The sequence below is a fragment of the Cetorhinus maximus genome, chromosome 1, assembly GCF_964194155.1.
Source record: "Cetorhinus maximus chromosome 1, sCetMax3.hap1.1, whole genome shotgun sequence".
NCBI classification, from domain to species: Eukaryota; Metazoa; Chordata; class Chondrichthyes; order Lamniformes; family Cetorhinidae; genus Cetorhinus; species Cetorhinus maximus.
In genome coordinates, this window is record NC_135879.1 from 88,347,614 (window position 1) to 88,368,874 (window position 21,261).

At 43.1% G+C, this 21,261-nt stretch overlaps 1 protein-coding gene across 2 annotated transcripts in view; it reads right to left on the reverse strand.

Annotated features, from left to right (window-relative positions):
* The window catches only part of LOC144681636 (TNFAIP3-interacting protein 3-like), a 193,608-nt gene that overhangs the window by 48,825 nt on the left and 123,522 nt on the right, over window positions 1–21,261 (reverse strand). The gene's annotated exons all lie outside the window — the stretch shown is intronic.

Genomic DNA, 21,261 nt, shown 5'->3' on the forward strand with positions numbered 1-21,261 from the left:
AGCCAGCATTTATTGCCCATTCCTAATTGCCCTGCTAGGCCATTTGAGAGGGCAGTTAAGAGTCAGTCATATGACTGGCAGTTATATATAGGCCAGACCAGGTTTGGAAGGCAGATTTGCTTCTCTAAAGGGCATTATGAAGCAGATGGATTTTTACAACAATCAATGAGACTAGCATTCAATTCCAGATTTTATTAATCAAATTTAAATCCCACCAGCTGGATGTGAACCCATCTCCCAGAGGGTTCATCTAGGCCTCTTGTGTACTAGCCTAGCAATGTTACCACTACACCACTGCCTCCCTATAGGCCTGTATTCTTTTCAAATCCCAACATGCCTTGGTTTGGTTGTTGTTGGTATGATGAATACTATCAAGAGCATTCCAAACCAATAATAGCTAATCAAATAGCTGCAAAAAAATTAACAACTCAAAACCCACCTGAACCTGTACACAATACCACTTAATCCCATCTCCACAATGTTGGGTTGCTGAAGCCCTCATCCATGCCTTTTTTTATCTCTTGATTTGATTATTCCAATGCACTCTTGGTCGCCCTCCCATGTTCTACCCTCGATAAACTTGAGGTCATGCAAAACTCAGTGAACTGGGTTCCAACATGCACCAAATCTCATTCACTCATCAGCCCTGTGCTCCCTGACCTAAATTGGCTCCCGATTAAGCAACTCCTGAATTTTAAAATTCTCATCTATGTTTTCAAATTATTCCGTGGCCTCACCTCTCCCTAACTCTGTGATCTCCTCCAATCCCACAACTCTGATGAAACTGTGCTTCTCTAATTCTGGCCTCTTGAGCCTGCCTGGTTTTAGTTGCTCCACCATTGGTAGTACCTTCAGCTGCCTCAGCCTTAAGCTCTGGAATTCCCTCCCTAAACATTTTCACGTCTCCTTCTTCATGTCACTGTTTAAAACCTACTTCTTTGATCATGCTTTTGGTCATCTGCTCTAATATCTCCGTATATGACTCAGTATTATATTTTGTTCTATAATCCCCCTGTGGGGCCTTGGAATGTTTGATTACATTAAAGGCACTATATAAATACAATTGTTGTTGCATAAAGCAGCTAATGATACTTGGAAAGCAGATTAGAAAACAGGTTTGTAACTCAAGCTGCAGGTAATGTGGAGAATAATGTATCAATGTGCATTATTAGCAGGGTAGCTCATCTGCTGTGATTGCACATCAGAAAATTGTGTGCACCTTGCTTACACACTGATGAATTTTCTGTGACAGCCCTTTAGTTGCAAATAACCTATTACTGGGAAAAAAAGTTTATTTCATTAAAAAAAAGTACCTCAGGGAATTTGAACCTTATGTTATTGACCACAGAGGCATTCTAGTCAATGGCTATGTAGGGAACAAGTTTAGAGTTTGCACATTCCTTTTGAATGCTGTAGTTGTATCCTTCCTACCCATCACACTCATCCAGTGCTGCCTTTCTAAGGAGTTATGGGGTTTGGAAGTAATTGCATTAAAAAGTATGCATTTTAATTAATTTAAAACACTTTCATAGCTTACAATTGGTATATTTTTAATCTAAAAAAGGACATTTGGTCAAATCTGAATTTCTAGGCCTTGGTCTCCAAAAATGTTGACTAACCATATCCAACAACATGGATGTTTGACGTGTCTGCTGTTATCTGCAATCCTACTTGTTTGCCAGTGAAATTTTTGTTTGCCTTGATCTTTGTAATTTAACAGCTCCACGCGGAGCCTTTCCTACTACTGTGTTTACTGTGTTATTTCAGAGTAGACTGTGTTTATTTACATGATGGCATAATTATGCGCATGTACAGAATGGATACTAACAGCAAACAACAGGGAGTGTCCTTGATGACGTCAGGTACTGATCTGAACATGTGCAAAGCTTACACATGCACAGATCCCCTATAAGATTAGCTGCAATGAGCACAGGTTAACCACATTGTTTCAAACAAGGAGTTGGCTATGTGCCCAAGGCCCATTGCATTGGAATTAGTAATGAACAGCCTTTTGCCAAATTTGATTCACATTCATTGTATCATTATTTTGTCCTGAGGCTTGAGTTATAGTATAATGATCACAACATTGGCAGCTACATAACATGCTGACGAGGAGGGCTCACCCAATATTGAGGCATTATTAACAAATAACTAGATAAATCTACACACAGCCTCAGGCAGATATCATTTGCAAAATATGGGATTTTTCTTACGCAAGAAGCATTAAGATTCATGCAGGATCATAACCAACATAGTTCAGAGTAAACAGACCCACATGACACTACGTGAATTAAGAATTTCTTCAATTATTCTCTGAAACAACCATGCTAGATTCTTTATTCTTTCTGTACCTGGTAATTAGTTTTGGGCTGTTTTGATAAATTATCTTTCTGTAATAATTATCCAGAGCTACACAGTGACTAATACATGTGTCAGGGTGTTGTGATCTATGATAACTATGAACATGTCATATTGTCTTCCTGTATGCAGTACAATGTTAAATGCACTGACAAATATCTTTTATTAAGTAGAGGGCACATGTAGCAATTCACCTTCTTTCCAATGTCCTCACACATCTGAACTATGTATCATGAGTTCATGAGCACTGAACAAAAAAACAATGAGGGGGTGGCACAAAGCAGGCATTAGCTGTTATACACCTCATCTGATGTCTTTCCATTGGCAAATAGGTGAAGCATTGAACATGCCACACCTGCTTTAGACAGGCTTTGAAAGGTGTCATTAACAAGACTTAAAGGGACAGCTGGAGGTTTCTCCCAAAAGGTAAAGTTTTAGGGCTTTTTAATAAATTGTTGTAGGATCAGGAAGACACCTCCAGGCCTTACAAAAATCTTCTGGCCCACTCCTGACAGGTGCTGCTACCCACCACCCCTCCCTCCCAGCCAATCCAGCTGCCCTTTCCAGGCATCTGGTCCTCTTCAACAGGCCTAGCTGAATGCAGTAGCTGACTAAATTTGGTCCTCACTGTTGTAGGGTGTTGGTTACAGTTCGGTAGGTCTGAAGAATTTTTTGTAATCATATGTAAGTTGACTCTAAGGGCGGAATCGTCCAGTCCCGTTGGCAGCAGGCGTGAGTGGACAGTATGGTGAGAAGACCATAAATCAGTTGCACGCCGTCGTGAAACCAGTTTGCGATTGTCTGCTCCACCCGTCAATGGCGGGCTGCGTTTCCCACCACCGCACGTTGGGAACCTAATTTCAATACTTTAGCATCTCATTATGAGCCTTCGTGGCCTGAATCATCCCCCCACTCAAATTTACTTCCGAACAATGTGCTTTATGACTGCCTTTAAAAAGTGTGCACCTGGCGAGCTGAACTTTGAGAGGAATTCGGAGATGAGTGCATACAACCTCGCGCAGCGCTCACGATCATCGCCTGTAGGACATCAAGGAAGAGGTGCCATGCATTTGGGTGATGGGGGACACACAGATATGTTGCTTTTTCCCAGCTGGCTTTCAGTGCCGTGACGGGCAAGAGCTCCAGTGTGGAGTGCGGGTGGGGCCAGGGGATGTGGAGGCAAGGCTGCACAGACTGAAGGAAGTACACAAGCACGGTGCAGGGCCGGTGGTGGGGGGGTGGGGGGGGTGGGTGGTGGTGGTGTAGGAGGGGTGAGGGAACCGGACACTCAAACGGAAAAGCTTGTCAAAGGAGAGCATTCTTCCACAGCTGAGACCATTCAGTTGCAGCTCCATTGACGTGCTTGGAGTCGGGCCTCTGAGCCTTTCTGCCCACTCAAGCAACACAAAAGCATGAAAGTTCCACCAAATGATCCAGAACTTTTCAGTCCTCGGGCACAGGTTGCAAATGAATGTGCGTTGTTGGGGCAACAGAGTAACTGGATGACAGTCCCCTTGTGAAAGCTGGCCATGGCGCAGTCTCTGGTGGAGGTGCTCAGAGCCCATTGCAATGTCTTTATTAAGGTTTGGACCAGTATCCCCCATGGTTCAAGCTAATAGTGCAGCCTTGCAGTGCAGGTTAGGAGAATACCTGTGCCTGAGCTGAGAGCACAGCATGCAGTCCAGTGGCCAAAGCTGCTGCCAATCGGTCAAATAGATTGGGGCGGAGGTGGGTGGGGTTTTGGACAGCCAGGAAGAGCACTACACACTGAAAATCCAAATGGTGGCCAGCGCTTTTCTGCATGCGTGAAGGGGCCTTCAGAATTAACCAAGAGAGGTTCATAGGACACAGACGCTAACCCACGCATCTCTCTCTTTGATCCTGCAGGAGGAGTCTGGTGTTTTAGCGGTATGCCTCATGGCTTACAGGGAGCAGAGAAGAAGAAGAAGAGAGTGGCGGAGGTGCCTGGCTCAGCAAAGTGAGGAGCACCTCTCTCAAGATGAAGGGGTGGCAGGGCCTGCTGAGCATGCAGCTGAAGATCAACAGAGAGCTGTCGCTCGTAGGCACTTCACTATACCCAGGATCTAAAAATGGCGCCTCTCATTCCTGCAAATGACTGAGAAACAGTGTCGCCAAAGACTGTGCATGTCTAGGGAACTGGTCAGTCATGTTTGCCACCTGCTGCAGGATTTGGTGCCACGGGGACATGGAGGGCATCCACTGCCAGTGGCCATGAAAGTGACCGCGGCGATCAATTTTTACACCAGTGGCTCCTTCCAGGGCTCCACAGGTGACCTGTGCAGAATCTCACAAGCTTCCAAACACAAGTGTATCCAGGAGGTCATGGACACCATCTTCGTGATGGCACAGGACTTTGTGCATTTCGCCTGGAATCTGGAAAGCCAGGAAGCAAGAGCGCTGGGATTTGCTCAGATCCCTGGTTTTCCACAGGTGCATGGGTGCCATTGACTGCACTCATATGGAACTTAGATCTCCATGGCAACAAACAGTCAACTACGTCAACCACAAGTTCTTCCACTAGCTGAATGTTCAGCTGGTGTGCGACTACCAGAAACGCATCCTACAGGTCTGTGCGCAATTTCCAGGGAGCATTCTTGACTTCTACATCCCTACATCCTTAGCGGGTCTCCTATCCCTGACATCTTCCAGGGTCCACAGAAGCTGCAGCGCTGATTCCTTGGAGACAAGGGCTACCCACAGAGGACGTGGCTGATGACACCCATGCAGCAGCTTCAGACTGCAGCACAGCAAAGATATAATGAAGCTCATGCCGCAACCTGGACTTTGGTGGAGAAAATGATAGGCATCTTGAAACTTGACAGGTCTGGTGGATACTGCAATACAGTCCCCGGAGGGTGTCGCACATCATGCCGCTTATTGTGCATTACACAACCTGGCGCTGCAACGGGGGAGGACCTGGCTGAGGAGGAGTTGGAAGAGCTGCATGTCTCCTCTGATGAGGAGGATATCGAAGGGGATGATGGTCAGGAGGCCCTCGAAAGTGAGGATGCCGGCGGTGAGGCCATCACATTGGCCAGACAAGGCAGATGTGTTCGGGAGGCCCTCATAGCCGCAAGATTCATGGAGGATGAGGACGAGATACAGTGAGGACAGTCCTGACATCCTCACATTGCATCTGTGAATGTTTGACTCCTGTGTGGCTGATGGCAGTGCACATACCCTCAGTGCTCAGGCTCATGTCATGGAGAAGCAGTGGAGGCCCCAATAGTCGCTAGATTCCAGGAGGATGATGATGACATGCAGTGAGGACACTCCATAGATCTTCACATTGCTTCTGTGAATGTTTGACTCCTGTCTGGCCGAGGGCAGCTCGCTTGCACTCTGTGATCAGGAGATGCAGGCATGAAACTTTAAATGCACCTGATCCTTTGTCCGCCTTCAGCACCTGACCTCTTCAGGAGCATAGCATCACTGGTCACAGATGTTGAAGTGATGGGGGGGACCTGGAGGACCCTGGCCTGCTTTGGGTTTCCTGCTGTGGGTCAGCTGCACACTTCTCAGCCTATGGAGACTGAGCTGCTTGGGTCACAGGAAGAGGGGATTTGGATCAGCCGGCCATTTCCAGATTCACCTGAGTGGATAGCTCCAGGGTGTCGATCTGCTGGTCCTGCTCCCCATGGATGCCCAACACTCCCTGGCTGACTCCTTGAGGAAAAGGACTGGGAGTGAGATCAAGTTGGCCCGCACTCCTCTCGCGTTGACAGTGTTGGAGGCCAACTATGGCATCAGCAATGGAGCTCCGCCCAACATCCCCGATGCCCTGGACCAAGGTCTCCGTGGCGGCCACCATCCTGCCAGTGTTGACTTCAATGTATTGGCCCGCTGGCACTATCACCTTGGACTGAAGGCAATTGTCCATTGCAATCTGAGGAATGCACTAACCATCCCTTCCAAATGTTCCTGCGATTGTCTTTGCGGCTCCACCAACTGACTGAGGACCGAGTCCAGAGGCTCATCATTTGACTCGGACTCAGCAGATTCCTTGCCTCCAGCAGCCCTCCGAGTGCTGGTGACCAAGGATGTCCCTGTCTCCGCATGCTGTGAAACAGAATGTGTGCTGTGCTCACTATATTGTGATCCTGAGGCTGCTCTACATCTAGGTCCCACCAAGGTGTGTGTCGCTGCACTGATGGAGGGTGTGGATGAGCGCCATAATGGGTCTTTAATGGTGTTGCCCTCAGGGCCCACATTTGAGGTGCTCTCGATGATGGGGTCGGGGTCGGAGTCATGGTTGCTTGAGGGTGACATGTCAGATGTGCCTTGGACAGAAAGTGGAGATTATTAGTGCTTAGCAGCTGCGCTATCACAGAACAGTGGACTCAGAGTGGCGTTGAGAGATGGATCATGTGGTGCAGGATCCTCACGTGGGTGTTCGCCGCCGACCTCACCACCGCCGCAGGAACAGCCAACGTCCTCTCCGGCCAGCTCCAATGCTTGACTCTCGAACAGAGTGAAGACTTTGATGTCCAGCACTCCACCCCTAGTCTGGGGGCGGCGATTGTGCATAACCTTGTCTTGCATAAAGACAGATGGAGAGAGTGTGAGCAAGGCGTGCTCCTGGCTAAATGAGAAGGATGCCAGGCGTGTGTGTGTGCTGAGTGGAGCCATGGACAGGATGAGGAGGCGAGATGAGGATGTAGAGGGTGTGTGAGAGAGTGAGTGGCGATGTCCCTTGAGCTGACAGTGAGGAGATCCAGTAAATGTGTGATGGGCTTGTGAGTGTGTGAGATTAGAGCGATGAGATGGTTGCCTTATCCTGGCAGCACGGATGTGATCATTAATCCATCTTCTGCACTGGATGGGTGATCTCTTCTGTGCAGCATTGGTGCTGACCACCTCCGCCACTGCTTCCCAAGCTGGAGTGCTGAGACTGTTGGGCCCTTGTGACCAGAGTGGGAGTAGAGGACATCGTGGTGGGCCTCCATGGTGTCCAGAAGGTGTCCCAGGGATGCGTTACTGAATCTGGGGCTGCAATCCTCCTGGCTTTTAGGGCCATGCCTTCAGCGGAACAGTCCTGGGCTGTAAGCATTGAGAAGTGTGTGCGCGAGGAAGTGGTGAGGTAATGGCATGGTGGACCAATTGGAGGCTTGCCGCCAGTGATCTAGCGTGTTTCCCATGACTGCATAATTTACGAGGTGGGAGGGGATGACATGGTGTGAAAACCTGCCATTGTGTCCGGCGGGTAAAACATCATTTTTCATGTCTGCTACTGCACTTAGTGCAAATCTGGGATGATTCCGCCCTTAGAACTATGTACACATATAAACTAAGGGTACAAGCTTGGAACTGTCTCCATGCTTGCTGGTACAAATGGCTGTATCCAACACTAGGTTGACTCCGAGGTGTGGGTTATGTGTTCTCTAACATCACTGCATGGACGGTACTGTACTCAACCCCACATTAACCCTATATGTGCCAGATCCTTATACTACACTCACCAGATTGGTAAGCTGCAGCAGAGTGACCATACAATGCCTTTGTGATATAACATTAGCAACAGTATTTGTAATCTATAGCAATGGTTATAATGTGCAAAGAAAAACAAGTAAAATTAAACAAGATGAATAATATTCTTATAAAGCAAAGTAGCAATGGTGTAATGATAGCAACTTAGGGGCAAATTCAGAACTGCTATACACCTTTGGCACCGGTCGATACACCGGTCAATAATACCATCAAACAATAACTTAAACTAAACCAAGGAGCATTGTGAAAAGAATCTGGAATTTTAATGAGGCACAGAGCTGAATGTCACTTGGGCCTCCTGACTGTCGCATTGGCTGAGCACTGTGGGCTCACTGCTGATGTATAACCTATTCAATGCCACTTCTCCCCATTGTGCGAGTGATCAGTATCTGACATTTTATCAAGAAGGCAATTGGTTTGAAACAGACTGCTTCAGCTTGAGCCCAAGAGGCAGAGTTTATGTGGCAGAAGCTGAATGTTATGATATATAACTTAAGTAAAGTTCTATCTTTTACAATCAGTCTTCGCCCTTCATTATGTAATATCATTACTGGTGCAGCTAACTTTCTTATCTGTCCACATGCCTTTGCTTTCAATGCCTTATTGTCACTACACCCTTCATAATCTCCCATGTGCTCATTCCTCCATCTCCACCTCAGATCTGAAGGTTGCTGAGTTGAGTGTGCTGAATGCTCAGTTGGCCTGATTTCTCACCAGAACTGATTGGCAGTGTGAGTGATGAAGAGGCAAATATCTGGGAGTTGGGGTTGATTGGTGAAGATATAAAATAGGCAGAGAGAAAGGAGGAGGAAAGAGGGATGAAGGCAAACACCTATCCTTTTTGCCCCTGAAGAAACAAAAGGCTATAGGGCTTTTCTTCAAAGCGCTATTTTATTTAAACGGGAAACACTTTTTTTTAATATTACAGGTTTTTCTATAATGGGAAAATCCCTCTTAAATTCCTGAGCTGTCATTAAAACCTTTTCCTCACTGTGCAATGCGCAGGAACTGGGTTTAGGCTTAAGCCCTTTAAACGCTTTTTAAACTATCAAAAGAATAATCACTGCACTGGAAAGTCACACCCAACGTTGGGCCTCCAACCTCATTTTCATGAGATGGTGAGCTGTAGATGCCTGCTGTGTCTCCCAAGGCCTGTAAAGAAGATTGCAATTTTGGGCCACTTCATTGGCAGCCCTCAAAGAGAGAGAAGCAATCAGGAGTGAGGTGGGGAGGTGTGGGGGAGTGACAAGATGCAGGATGATTTGGAAAGAGGGAAGTAATAGGGAGAAGGGAAGGCAATCGGGCCAAGGCCAAGATGGGATTGGCAATGCTGCACTGCAGTGGAGCTGGAAGCAGTCCTCCTGCACCTCTCATTTGGTTACAGGGCCACAGGGTAGGCTGCATGTAGACCACCTTTCTCTGAATGTATCAGGCTACAAGAGGGCACCCCAATTTACAAAGGAAGCCTCAAAGAGGCATTATGGTTGTTTTAAGAGCGGCACTAGGAGCCTCTTTTTCTGTCTTTACCAATACCGCACTTCCAATGTGTACTGAGTGTGTATGCCCCACCATATTGGATGCTTAGGTGCCCATCTTGCACCTGAGGAACAGGTGTAGTGCCATGGAATTTCTAAGCCATTCTGTTTAATAGTATTTTCACAAATAACTGCAGAGTTTATGTTGTTTAGCAATGATTAGCAAGCTTCCTCTGATGGTGTACTGGTATAGCAGTAGGCTGTTTGTACTGGTATAACAGTAGGCTGTTTGTACTGGTATAGCAGTAGGCTGTTTGTACTGATATAGCAGTAGGCTGTTTGTACTGGTATAGCATTAGGCTGTTTGTACTGGTATAGCATTAGGCTGTTTGTACTGGTATAGCATTTGGCTGTTTGTACTGTTATAGCAGTAGGCTGTTTGTACTGGTATAGCAGTAGGCTGTTTGTACTGGTATAGCAGTAGGCTGTTTGTACTGGTATAGCATTTGGCTGTTTGTACTGGTATAGCATTAGGCTGTTTGTACTGGTATAGCAGTAGGCTGTTTGTACTGGTATAGCATTAGGCTGTTTGTACTGGTATAGCAGTAGGCTGTTTGTACTGGTATAGCAGTAGGCTGTTTGTACTGGTATAGCATTAGGCTGTTTGTACTGTTATAGCAGTAGGCTGTTTGTACTGGTATAGCATTAGGCTGTTTGTACTGGTATAGCATTAGGCTGTTTGTACTGGTATAGCAGTAGGCTGTTTGTACTGGTATAGCAGTAGGCTGTTTGTACTGGTATAGCAGTAGGCTGTTTGTACTGGTATGTAGCACCTTAGTACATAGAAGTTACAAAGCAGCAACAGGCCATTTCACCAACCTCCACATGGGCAAAGTTTTATCACATAAAGCTGCCCTGTTCCCATATCCCTTCAACCCCTTTTTCTTTCATCCAACTATCCAATCTAATCTTGAGTGTTGACGTAGTTTCTGCCTCAACCACTAACCTGAAAGTCTACCTACTTGACTACATGCAAAGGCTGCTCCAGAAGCGTCTTCAGTTCCCTGTTCTTCTGTCTCAGTTGCTGACATAAAGACTTGGAAAATGTGTTACTTGATCAAAAAATGAAAGGTTATAAATTTCACAACCCTTATCAGAAGCTGGATACATACTTGAATGGAGCATTGCAATTAAAATGCTGGTTACACAATGGGTAAGGATTGAAATACATGAAGAGATCTTTTTGGGGGAGTGAGTCTGCTATATTGGAGCCTGTAACACCATTTCATGTGCTATGGTTCAAAATAGAGAAGTCAGTTTTTGTGAAGTATTAATAAGAAATGCATAATATCTCTGACAAGATGAGCCTCCGTATCTCAATGTTGAACTTGGCATTTATCAATGTTAAAAATTCATTGATTAACCATTATTTGTGAAGCAGAGGAATGCCATGTCTTGCAGTTATTGATTGAATCGGCTGAGAATACACTGGGGACTGGCAACTGGATTAGTCAGTACTGTATGTCAATGTTTAAAGAAAACTCTGACATGATTGGTATCTTATTGGTAAATCAGTAAGATTGGAAATGCCTTATTAATGAATGGTTCAGTAGGAATACCTATATACTCTGCATTGGCTCCAATTGATTTGGCTTATTTCAAACAAATAATTATGCAACAATGAAGGAAAACTGCCACTCTGTAATGACTCAGAAACAAAATACTTCATAATTTAACACTGAGGGCAGAATTGTCCCAGAATTGCATTAAGTGCAGTGGCGGGCGTGTGAAACAATGTTTTACCCGCCAGCTGCAATGGCAGGTTTTTGCGCCGTATCATCCCCTTTCCACCTAATTATTTATGCAATCATGGGAAACTCGCATTTTCACTGGTGGGCTTCATCTGATTTACCTGCCACTCTGCCACCTTGCTGCTTCCTCACACCAGGCACCACATTTGAACTGCAGCCATGTGCACAGCTCTCAATGCTTGCAGCTACACAGTACTGATACACAGAAGACATGGCCCCAAAAGGCATGAAGACTACAGCCCACCATTTTTCTGACGCGTCCCTGGAATGTCTTGTGGATGTTGTGGAGGCCCACCACGATGTCCTCTACCCCCACTCTGGCCGCAGGAGGCCCATCAGTGTCACCACTCCAGCTTATCACCAGTGGCAAGGGTGGCCAGTGCTAATGCTGCACTGAAGAAGTTCACTATCCAGTGTAGGTAGAGGATGAATGATCTCATCCATGTCGCCAGGTTAAGGCAACTACCTCATCACTCTAAACCCACACACTCACAAGGCCATCACATATTCACTGGCATCTAACTCACTGCCAGCTCAAGGGACATCACTACTCACTCTCTCACACACACGCTCACATCTCCATTTGGCCTCATCTCCTCTGGAGACTGCTTCCTCAGCCCTCACACTCTTGAGGCCACTTGCACAGATCAACATGTGTCCCTGCACACATCCTGGATACCCCCTTTCCCCAGTACAGCCCTAGTCCTGCAGCATCTTCCTTTGCCTGAGGCCACATCTCCCCCTTTCCCAAGCAAGCCCTAGCCCTGCAGCCGTTGAAAAGCCTTATGGCTTGCCTGGTAAGTAGAGACCTACCCATGGCTCCCCACCTAAAAGTGACATGGTGCTGCCTGTGAAGCCTGGCACTGATGACTGCGAGTGCTGCCCGAAGCAAGATAAGCAAACAAGCCTCGAAGTCCCAAATGAAGTGCAGCTTGCCAGGTGCACATCGCTTATGTTCCAATGCGAAATGCCGATGTGCCTGGATGATCCAGTGTGGGGGGATGATCCTGGAGGGCAGGCAAGATGATGAGATGCAAATGAATGGAAATTAGGTTCCCGACGTTGGACAGTGGGAAAGGGGGCCGCCATTGATGGACAGAGCGGACAATCGCAAACTGGTTTCACAACAATGTGAAACCAATTTTTGGCCTTCTCACCATATTGTCCACTCATGTCCCCCATGATTCCCGTTGCCAATGGGGACAGAATATTCCACCTGAGGTTCTTTTGTCCAGGTTGACCATCCTGTTTTATTTTTATTGTTCTTTTGTTGTGGTTTGTTAGGCCACTTCAGAGTCAACCACATTGCTATGGTCTGGAATCACATAAAGGTTTAGACTGTATGAACAACAGGTTTCCTTAACTTAGAGGGAAGATTGCACCAGTGGATCATTTTAACCTATCTCACCTGGTGGGGAGCCAGTGTGATGTGATTGGCCCCCCCATTTTACAAGTGCCTAATTTTACTTTCCATGGATATAAAGAAGTTTTAACAGATGGACCTTGCCACTGACCAACTTTCTGCCCAAAGTGGGTGGAGGGTGGGGTTGTTGGTACAGCAGATGGGGGGATAGTGAGACAGGGGGAGACCTGCACTTTCCTTGTGTGATCCAGAAGAGCTCACCTGATGTTCCTAGCTTCACAATGGAAAGTGTTAAACTTAGTTGGGAAAAGGCCTTTTTTCCTTCAGGTTGTAGCTGCTGGGGTATTCACTTCAGATTCCCACTCTCTTCCAGGTTCTGATGACATTGGGGTTCTATTGATGTAAAGTAACCCTGATTTGTAAAAATATATGACTCAGGCTGGCACCGCACCCACCTGAAAAACTGGGAACTTTAAAATTGCAACTCAGTGGATTTTCACACACTGTATTTTTACTCCCCTTCTACCTAGCGAAGGGAATAATGACTGCTACAGAACATAAAGAACATGCCAAGGACTACTTTGACGAAGAATAGGATAATGTTTTTCCCCCACAATTATTAATCTGTTAACATAATCACTTCCTCCAAAATAAGTTATTTCGGAGTTGTGCATTTCTATAATTTAATTGGTGAGCCATTTAGCAAAGTCATTTTTGTTGAAGTAAAATCTTCATCCCTAAAAATTTTGGGGAGGGGGCACAGCAGCAAATAGATTAAAATAGATTAAAATGTGGTGCTAGGGAGAAAGCTATGCTAAAAACAGTTACTGACTCTTAAGTAAAATAGAAAATACATCCATGCTGCTTTATACATATGCAATTTTTAATACACTAGATCAATGATTTATTAACCACAAAGGAAAATAAATCTTATCAGGAGCAGGGTATTCATATTTGAAAGCTATTACAAAGACTTCTGAGGGGATTTCTAAGGTTGTGTGGTATTTCCCCGTATTATATATTTCCATGACCTTATATTTGAATTTCTTATTGGAACAATGAGTGACTGTCCCACGAGCTGTTGTCTAACTAGAAATCACACTAGTGGATGGGGCCAATGACCAGAACTGCACACATGAGTACAGTACCACCCATTCTGCCTTGTTCAGTTTAACAGTGGAAAGGGCAAGTTCTAAGACCACAGCTGCCTGCTCCCCCTGCTCTCACAAATGTCCCTGAATTAAACACTACTTTAACATTAAAAAAGAGTACACTGAATAATTTAAATTATTGATCCTTCTTTGATTATTCTACAGGGCAATGAATTGTTGGAGTCTGAAGAAATGCATCATGATAAGCATACCTGTGTGAATCGCCAGTTTATTTTTCACTAAAGAAACATTGCTTAACTGTGCATTGCAATTTGTACCCTTTATTTCTAAAATACCAGTTTTAAGAAATATGTTATGAATTTACATAAAGATCTCATTTCCTGCATCTAGGCTATTTACCGTGCAAGTGCAAATGACATGCATTGTTGAACCCATATTTTATGAAAAAAACTAAAAGAATTCAATAAGGTCTCTTTTCAATTTATTAATGAGCATTGATCTGATGCAACATATTCTTAAAATGAAGCTTTAACCCGACTTTCATCGCTATTTTAATTCTGAGCATATTATCTATTTTGTCATAATTGTGACCAAAGGCAACAGGAGTAGGTGGAGGGGAATACCAAACATTAATGTGTATGTATTTTTTTCAGACGTTTTATTTTAGAAATATCTTAAAGGGATAAATGGAAATTATTAGTCAGACATTCTTTACTAAACCACAAATGATGCTGCTCCCTCTGTTCAGGGTGCTTTGTGAAATGATAATTTCACCTCATGTGGTTCAGCTGTCTAAAACCTAGTTCAATTTGTGCTTAAAGCTGAGAGGATGAATGTTTCAGCATGGCACTCTCAATGTTATGTGGTGACACTTCTAATGACTGTTTCCTACAGAAAGGAAATGGAAGCACAATGGGCCTGCAAGTTGTGCTGTGAGGTTTTGTGTACACTGATCATGTGGATCACAGCTGCCCATACCTTGTCACTAAACAGTATGCCACATGGGATTCTGTCATAAGTTAACATTGCACTGCTCACATCTGAAGAAATACTTTGCTCAATTTGGACAAAGGGAGCAGATGCATGGGAACACCGCCACCTGCAAGTTGCCCTTCAAGCCATACACCATCCTGACTTGGAACTATAGCACTATGCCTTCACTGTCGCTGGGTCAAAATCCTGGAACTCCCTCCCTAACAGCACTGTGGATGTAATTACACCACTTGAACTGCAGCAGTTCAAGAAGGCAGCTCACCACCACCTTCTCAAGGGCAATTAGGGATGGGCAACAAAAATGCTGGCCTAGCCAGTGACACCCACGTCCCATGAAAAAAAAAATCATCAGAAATGCTACTTTAATTGTTTACCTGTCCGACTTGGCCAAAGTCATAGCAGTGATTTTGTAACCAGTTAAGCACGCCCTAATAGACAATCATTGAGCATGGCATCTCTTTTATTTCCTTAGGTGAAATACTATGAAATCCTTCTGCAACCAAAATTATCCTACAACTTTGACTGTGCCTTTGGTGATCTACCCTGTCCAGGAGACGTATTTATTTGAAATTTTAAAATTGCACCTGAAGTTAGCTTCATTATGTCTGTGTTGCAACCATATCAACCTTGAACCCTGTAGGGCTAAAACAGGATTTTAACCACACAGAGGTTGGGTTTCACAGTGGCTGAAGAAATAGGACTGGCATGGGCCATGAATATTCCAGACATTTCTCCTTGAAAGTTGCAATCGGGACCCTATAACTGCCTAAACCTCTCACCACTTTTAGATGGTGGTGCTGAATACCTATTTTAAGGTCTGTCTGAAAGTTGAATCAGGCAGACAAATGGCTACAAATGGACCCCACTGGACTTTCAACTGGTGGATGCCTGTTTTTCAGGAAGTTGAAAGTATTCACTGAGTTATGGTTTCTTGCTGGATAGTCAACTTATAATACAATGGTCATCATCCATCTCTGAGCCTTAATAGTGAATGCAGGTGGGCTATTCCATAATGGAAGGCATCACTGCCAAACACAATTATGTCCTCACCCGACATCTACACACTACTTTCAGCAGCAATCACTGGCTGGTAAGCAGGAGTAGAAACCTCAGACAACTTTCCTTTCTCTAACACTAGGCTACTGAGCCCTCAGTACCTCAGCTACCTCAGTTTTCAACACTTGAAGTTGATTTTTCTTCCTAATTTTGTACTGCAGTGAACAGAACATGCAGTTAATACATTTAACCCACATTCCCATTTAAGTGTTGTACTTTGATGGACTTAAAGGTCACTTTCAGATTTACCTCAAAATTTAGCAGTTAGCATCTAACCAATTGATATCAGTCCCAAGTACAGGGCAGTGGCAGTCATATTTTAGCCTGCAGCATGTGTTGAAAAACAATATGGCTTTTCAAAGAATCATGGTTAATGGTACCTCAGAGCCTCATTATGCATTCTTGGCATGAGAACCCAGAAAACTATTTGAGAACTGAAACACATGAGTACCAGGGAAGACATTGCTTGAATGACAGCTCTGGCTCTATGATTTCTTCTGTCAATTACACAATGTTTATTGCCACAAGGTAAAGAATTTTCAAGTGCTTGCAATTTCAGTTATTGATACTTTAAAGGGTTTGGATAATTGACACTTTTATGGGCCTGTGGTAAAAAGGAGTTTCTTTTAAGCAAGTGGGAAGTTATCAACCGATGACTGTTTTTTTAAAGCTTTTTCACAAATCCAATTCTTACTAGAGGGTTCATTGTTTCTGTATACAGAGTGTATTGTGGGTGATTGGGCATGGAGGTGCCTTAGCTTGGCATGGAGGGCATGAGGGCCATGATGGTGGTTGGAGAAGCATAACTTGACATGGAGGATATAAGGGGCCATGAAGGGTTGGTGGGGGGACGAGATGGCATGGATGGGGCGTGGGGAGTGAGTGGTGGGTGAGGGGGTGTGAGGGGTTAGGGCTAGAAGGCCTTACGTTTTTTATTATAACTGGGACAAAGTCCTACACCACTGAGGGAGGCCTTTTCAACAGCCTGCCTCGGCACCCAGCAACCCCTGTGGCTGTATCCGAACTCTTTCTTGGGTCGACTGACCCAGCGGCAGCCCACACTCACACCTCCCAGAGTGAAAATCCCATCTTTTCTGAGGCAAGCTGGCTGAGCTGGGAATTTTCCACCTCAAGGATGAAAATCCAGCCCAATGGGAGCCAGATGTAGCTTCCTATACCACCAGCAACTGAAATTAACATACAAGTTAATGTAGTGAAAAATTTCTTTATTTGACAGCAAAAATTGTCACAAGAATATTTTTAAAATTTTAATTTTCAACTAATTCCACACCTGAAAGACTTTCTTTTGTCAGCTGACTGAACAGCAGTTTAACGTGGCCCTTGTGCAGTAGTGAATAAGCTTCAAATTCAGATAGTGAAGATGGAAGCAGTCTCATTTTGTGGTATAGTTCCAATGCCCTATTTCCTTATAGATACAAGATTCTAGGATGTGGGATAATTTTCTTTCATTTGGTGATAACAGGGCTCTGGCCGACATTAAAACTTACATACAAGCATACAAATTAGAATCAGGAGTAGGCCGTTCGGCCCTTCAAGCCTGCTCCACCATTCAACAAGACCATAGCTGATATGGTTGTGTCCTCAACACCACATTCCACCTACCCCCGATAACCTTTGACTCCATTGTTAGTCAAGAATCTAACCACTCTGCCTTAAAAATATTCATTGACCCTGCCTCCACCGCTCTCTGCGGAAGAGAGTTCTAAAGATTCATGACTCTGAAAGAAAAAAAATTATTTGCACCTCCATCTTACATGGAAGGCCCTTTATTTTTAAACTATGTCCCTTAGTTCTAGTCTCTCCCACATGGAGAAAGGTCCTGTCAGCATCCACCCTGTCAAGTCCCCTCAGGATCTTATATGTTTCAATAAGGCCACCTTGCATTCTTCTAAACTCCAATGAATACAGGCCCAGCCTGTCCAACCTTTCCTCATAAGATAACCTCCCACCCCCGCCATCTCAGCTATCAGTTGATTCAGCTGCTCATCTGTGGAAATTTAACATTTAAAATCACAAATTTTAATACCTCGGCTGGAGAAAAAAAGAATAAAAGGTTTTGCATAATTGGCTCTGTTACAATTCAGCCAGAGGTGGAGTGGCAATTTTCAAAGTAAGTATATTGTACATTAGGCATAGGATTGCTTCATTTGCTGGAGAGGCTCTGTGGTCTTACTCCCTCTCACCGAAAACATTAATTTTTGTTACTTAGTTGGATGCATTTTTCAGCATTTTGGAGCACTTTATCTTTTATATAAACATTTTTTAACAATGTCACATAAGCTGTGAATCAAATAATACACTTTCCTTTTGTCAGTAAGCAATACCTTTTGAGCCTAAAAATGACTGTTGCCAATATTAATGGATGGACGTTTAATGATATAATATCATATTCCTCTGTCCACTATTTTAATGCAGATTTCACTCATTTATTTTAATGCTAAACCCCTCTGTTAACATAGCCAACAAAATGTTATACACATACATTAGGCATTCAGCAAACTAATATTGCCAATAATAATTTCTAGATTTTGATCTCAATGATTTATTGATAACATAATAGTGCAATACGAAAAGTGGCTTTTTCACAATAATTGCCATAGCACCGGCGAACCATCATCAGAAGATAACTGTCCATGTTGCCCTACCCTCGTGTGATTTTCCATCTCGTACATTTGGGTCTAGGATCTTGGCCTCCAAATTTTTTTTTTAATAAATGGACATACTATTACAAATTGTCAAAAAGTGGGCATCCAAAAATAAATAGCTTACGTACTTAACATACCTCAGTGCACTCTCTACTATGCTCTTATGGGTAGCACAAAAGAACAAATGCAATAACAGAAACCAAAATTTTCTCCTTGGTATTCTACATGAAAAGAGGTTTAAAAAACCATAAACCCTTATTGGGAAAAAACTATGACAACTAAAAACTTTACATATTCTGCTGTCGTCTGCTGAACACCTTCCATAGTTCAAGAGATTTAGGAATAAACATGGGCCTGCCACACTGCAAGCAAAGTTTAAGGCCTCTGGTGGCTGGAGCGAGTGGTTAGGTTTCTTGATACTATCAAATGTCTCTCGCTTCAGTTAATAGGAGATGACGAGCAATTCTGCCATGAAATGGCATCAACCTTGAGGAAAAGTTTTATGAAAGGGGCTGCCCAAAATTCCAGTGAAGGGTGAAAGGAGTCTGTAGGGAAAAAGGAATGCTGCTTTTATGGTTTATTACTCTCCAGAGCCATTTGAATGAATTGCTATGCTGCAGCCAACTTCATATCATTGGTAATTTTACAACCCCTGTAGAAGCATTAGCCATATTTGCAGTAACATTTGACCACAGAGGAGTCACCATGTTTTAAAGCAATTATTTGTACATCAAGCACTTTGATATATTTCCAAATGATTTCCTGGTATGGTATAAATGCAAGATTTTATTTTCTTCTACCAGTCAGTTCCCATGCCTTAATTTTATTCCTTCCACACATTGTGAGGTAAATAATTACTGGTGGGTGAAGCTTTATAATAGATACTCACTCATAACATTTACCCTGGTATCTAGTTCAACAGCAAGGCAATATAAAGTTCAACAGAGGCATGTGTGGAATTGTGTTCTTGTTTATATTCATGGTTATCAATCAATCCTAAATATTCATTAACTTTATGTATAAATCAGACACAAAATGTGTTTGTTGGCATGTGCAGAGCTGACATCAGTAAACTGTTAGCCTTCTCCCATTTTAAGCATATATTAATCTGTCTTGGCCTTAGTTACTTAAGTAGGCATTCTAGTTGAATACTGCTCTGATTGGAATTGCTCTTTCAATTTCTCCTTCGTTAGTTTATCAATTATATCTGAAAAATATACACATTGTTTTCCAATATAACCAATGTAATAGAAAATATATGCTGCAGTGAAATATTACAGATACAGCAAGGTTGGAAATGAATTATGAAGCAGATTCAGATGACATCCTAAATCATTAGAATGAAGCATCAGGTTGAACACCACAATGGTTTGCTGCTTGTACTGGACATCAGGGTAAATGTAATGAATTAATGTGGAACTTCAAATATACTTATTCAGAATTCTTACATATAATTTATAAAACAGAAATATATAATTTGGCTAACAGGTTTGTGCTGGTGTTTATGCCCCAAAATTGCCTCCTTCCACCCACTTTGCATCACTGCATTAACATATGCTTCTATTCCTTTTTCCTCGCATGCACTAACATAGCTTTCCCATAAAGCATCTGTGCCATTTGCCTCAATCACTCCAAGTGGTAGTGAGTTAGATATTTTCACCACTCTCTGAGTAAAGAAGTTTCTCCTAAATTCTGTATTGGATTTATTAGTGACTATCTTGTATTTATGGCCATTAATGGAAATATCCTCTCTACATCTACCCTATCATTCCCACTCATAATTTTAAAAAACATCTATCAGGTCACCTCTAAGTCTTCTCTTTTCTAGAGAAAAAAATCAGTCTGTTCAGTCCTTCCAGATAGTTGTATCCTTTTAGTTTTTTGTATAATCATTGTAAATATTTTTTGCATTTTATCCAGTTTTTTATAGTAATATGATATATTTTTAGCGGTATGCAGGTCAGAGTTATGTTCCGTACTAAGCGTGGTCTAACTAAGATTTGTGATAAGTTTAACGGAACTTCTCTGCTTTTGAATTCTGCTCCTCTAGAAATGGATCCTGGTGCTTTGTTTTCACTTCTTTGGCTTTGTTAACCTGCCTTGCTACTTTTAACGATTTGTGAGTTTGTACCCTAGATAGTAGATTGCATTTATAAAATCTACCTATTATTTTTTCCCCAATTTTGGCAAATTGTTTGATATCATGGGTCAATGTCAAGTGACAAAAAATTAAGTATATTTATAGGATTTCATGGATTATCAGTGTCTGACGCACTGCCTCAGGGAGCATCAATCCTGGAAATATGAACAGTGATAGAACAGAAATACAAGCTATTGTATTGTATTATTGTATTAACACTGAATTTAATTGAGCATTTTTGATGACATCATAACCCATGACAGCAAAGTCTGAGCAGCCTTCCTAGCCCAGACACTGCCATACATTCATGGACAGAGCTTTGATAATCTTGATGATAATATAGTTTGTTTTATTTTATAGGAAGGCTAACTGAACATGGTGCAGCCCTTCAGACATCAGTGAAAGGAAAATAAAAGATCCTTGCCTGGAAGGTACAAGACGTTCTATGAACGCTACTGGAATTCTTGTTTCTCTATGGTGCAATAAAATATAGTGTAGAAGAGGAAAATGTACCACATATCAGTCACAACAGGAGATTACCTGTACACAATGTTACATGAAATGATGCCATAAACTATATAAGAAATTATACTACACTATTCATTATATTTACAATAAATACCACAGCTGTCACACATAAAGAAATGCTTTATCACTGAATCTTTTCTTTAGAAATGTTTTATCATTGTATTTCTTTCAAATGGATAACTGGTGAACGCTACACTCGCAGGGAGAATACATTCTTAATTCAACTGAGATCAGATACAAGCTTGGGACTG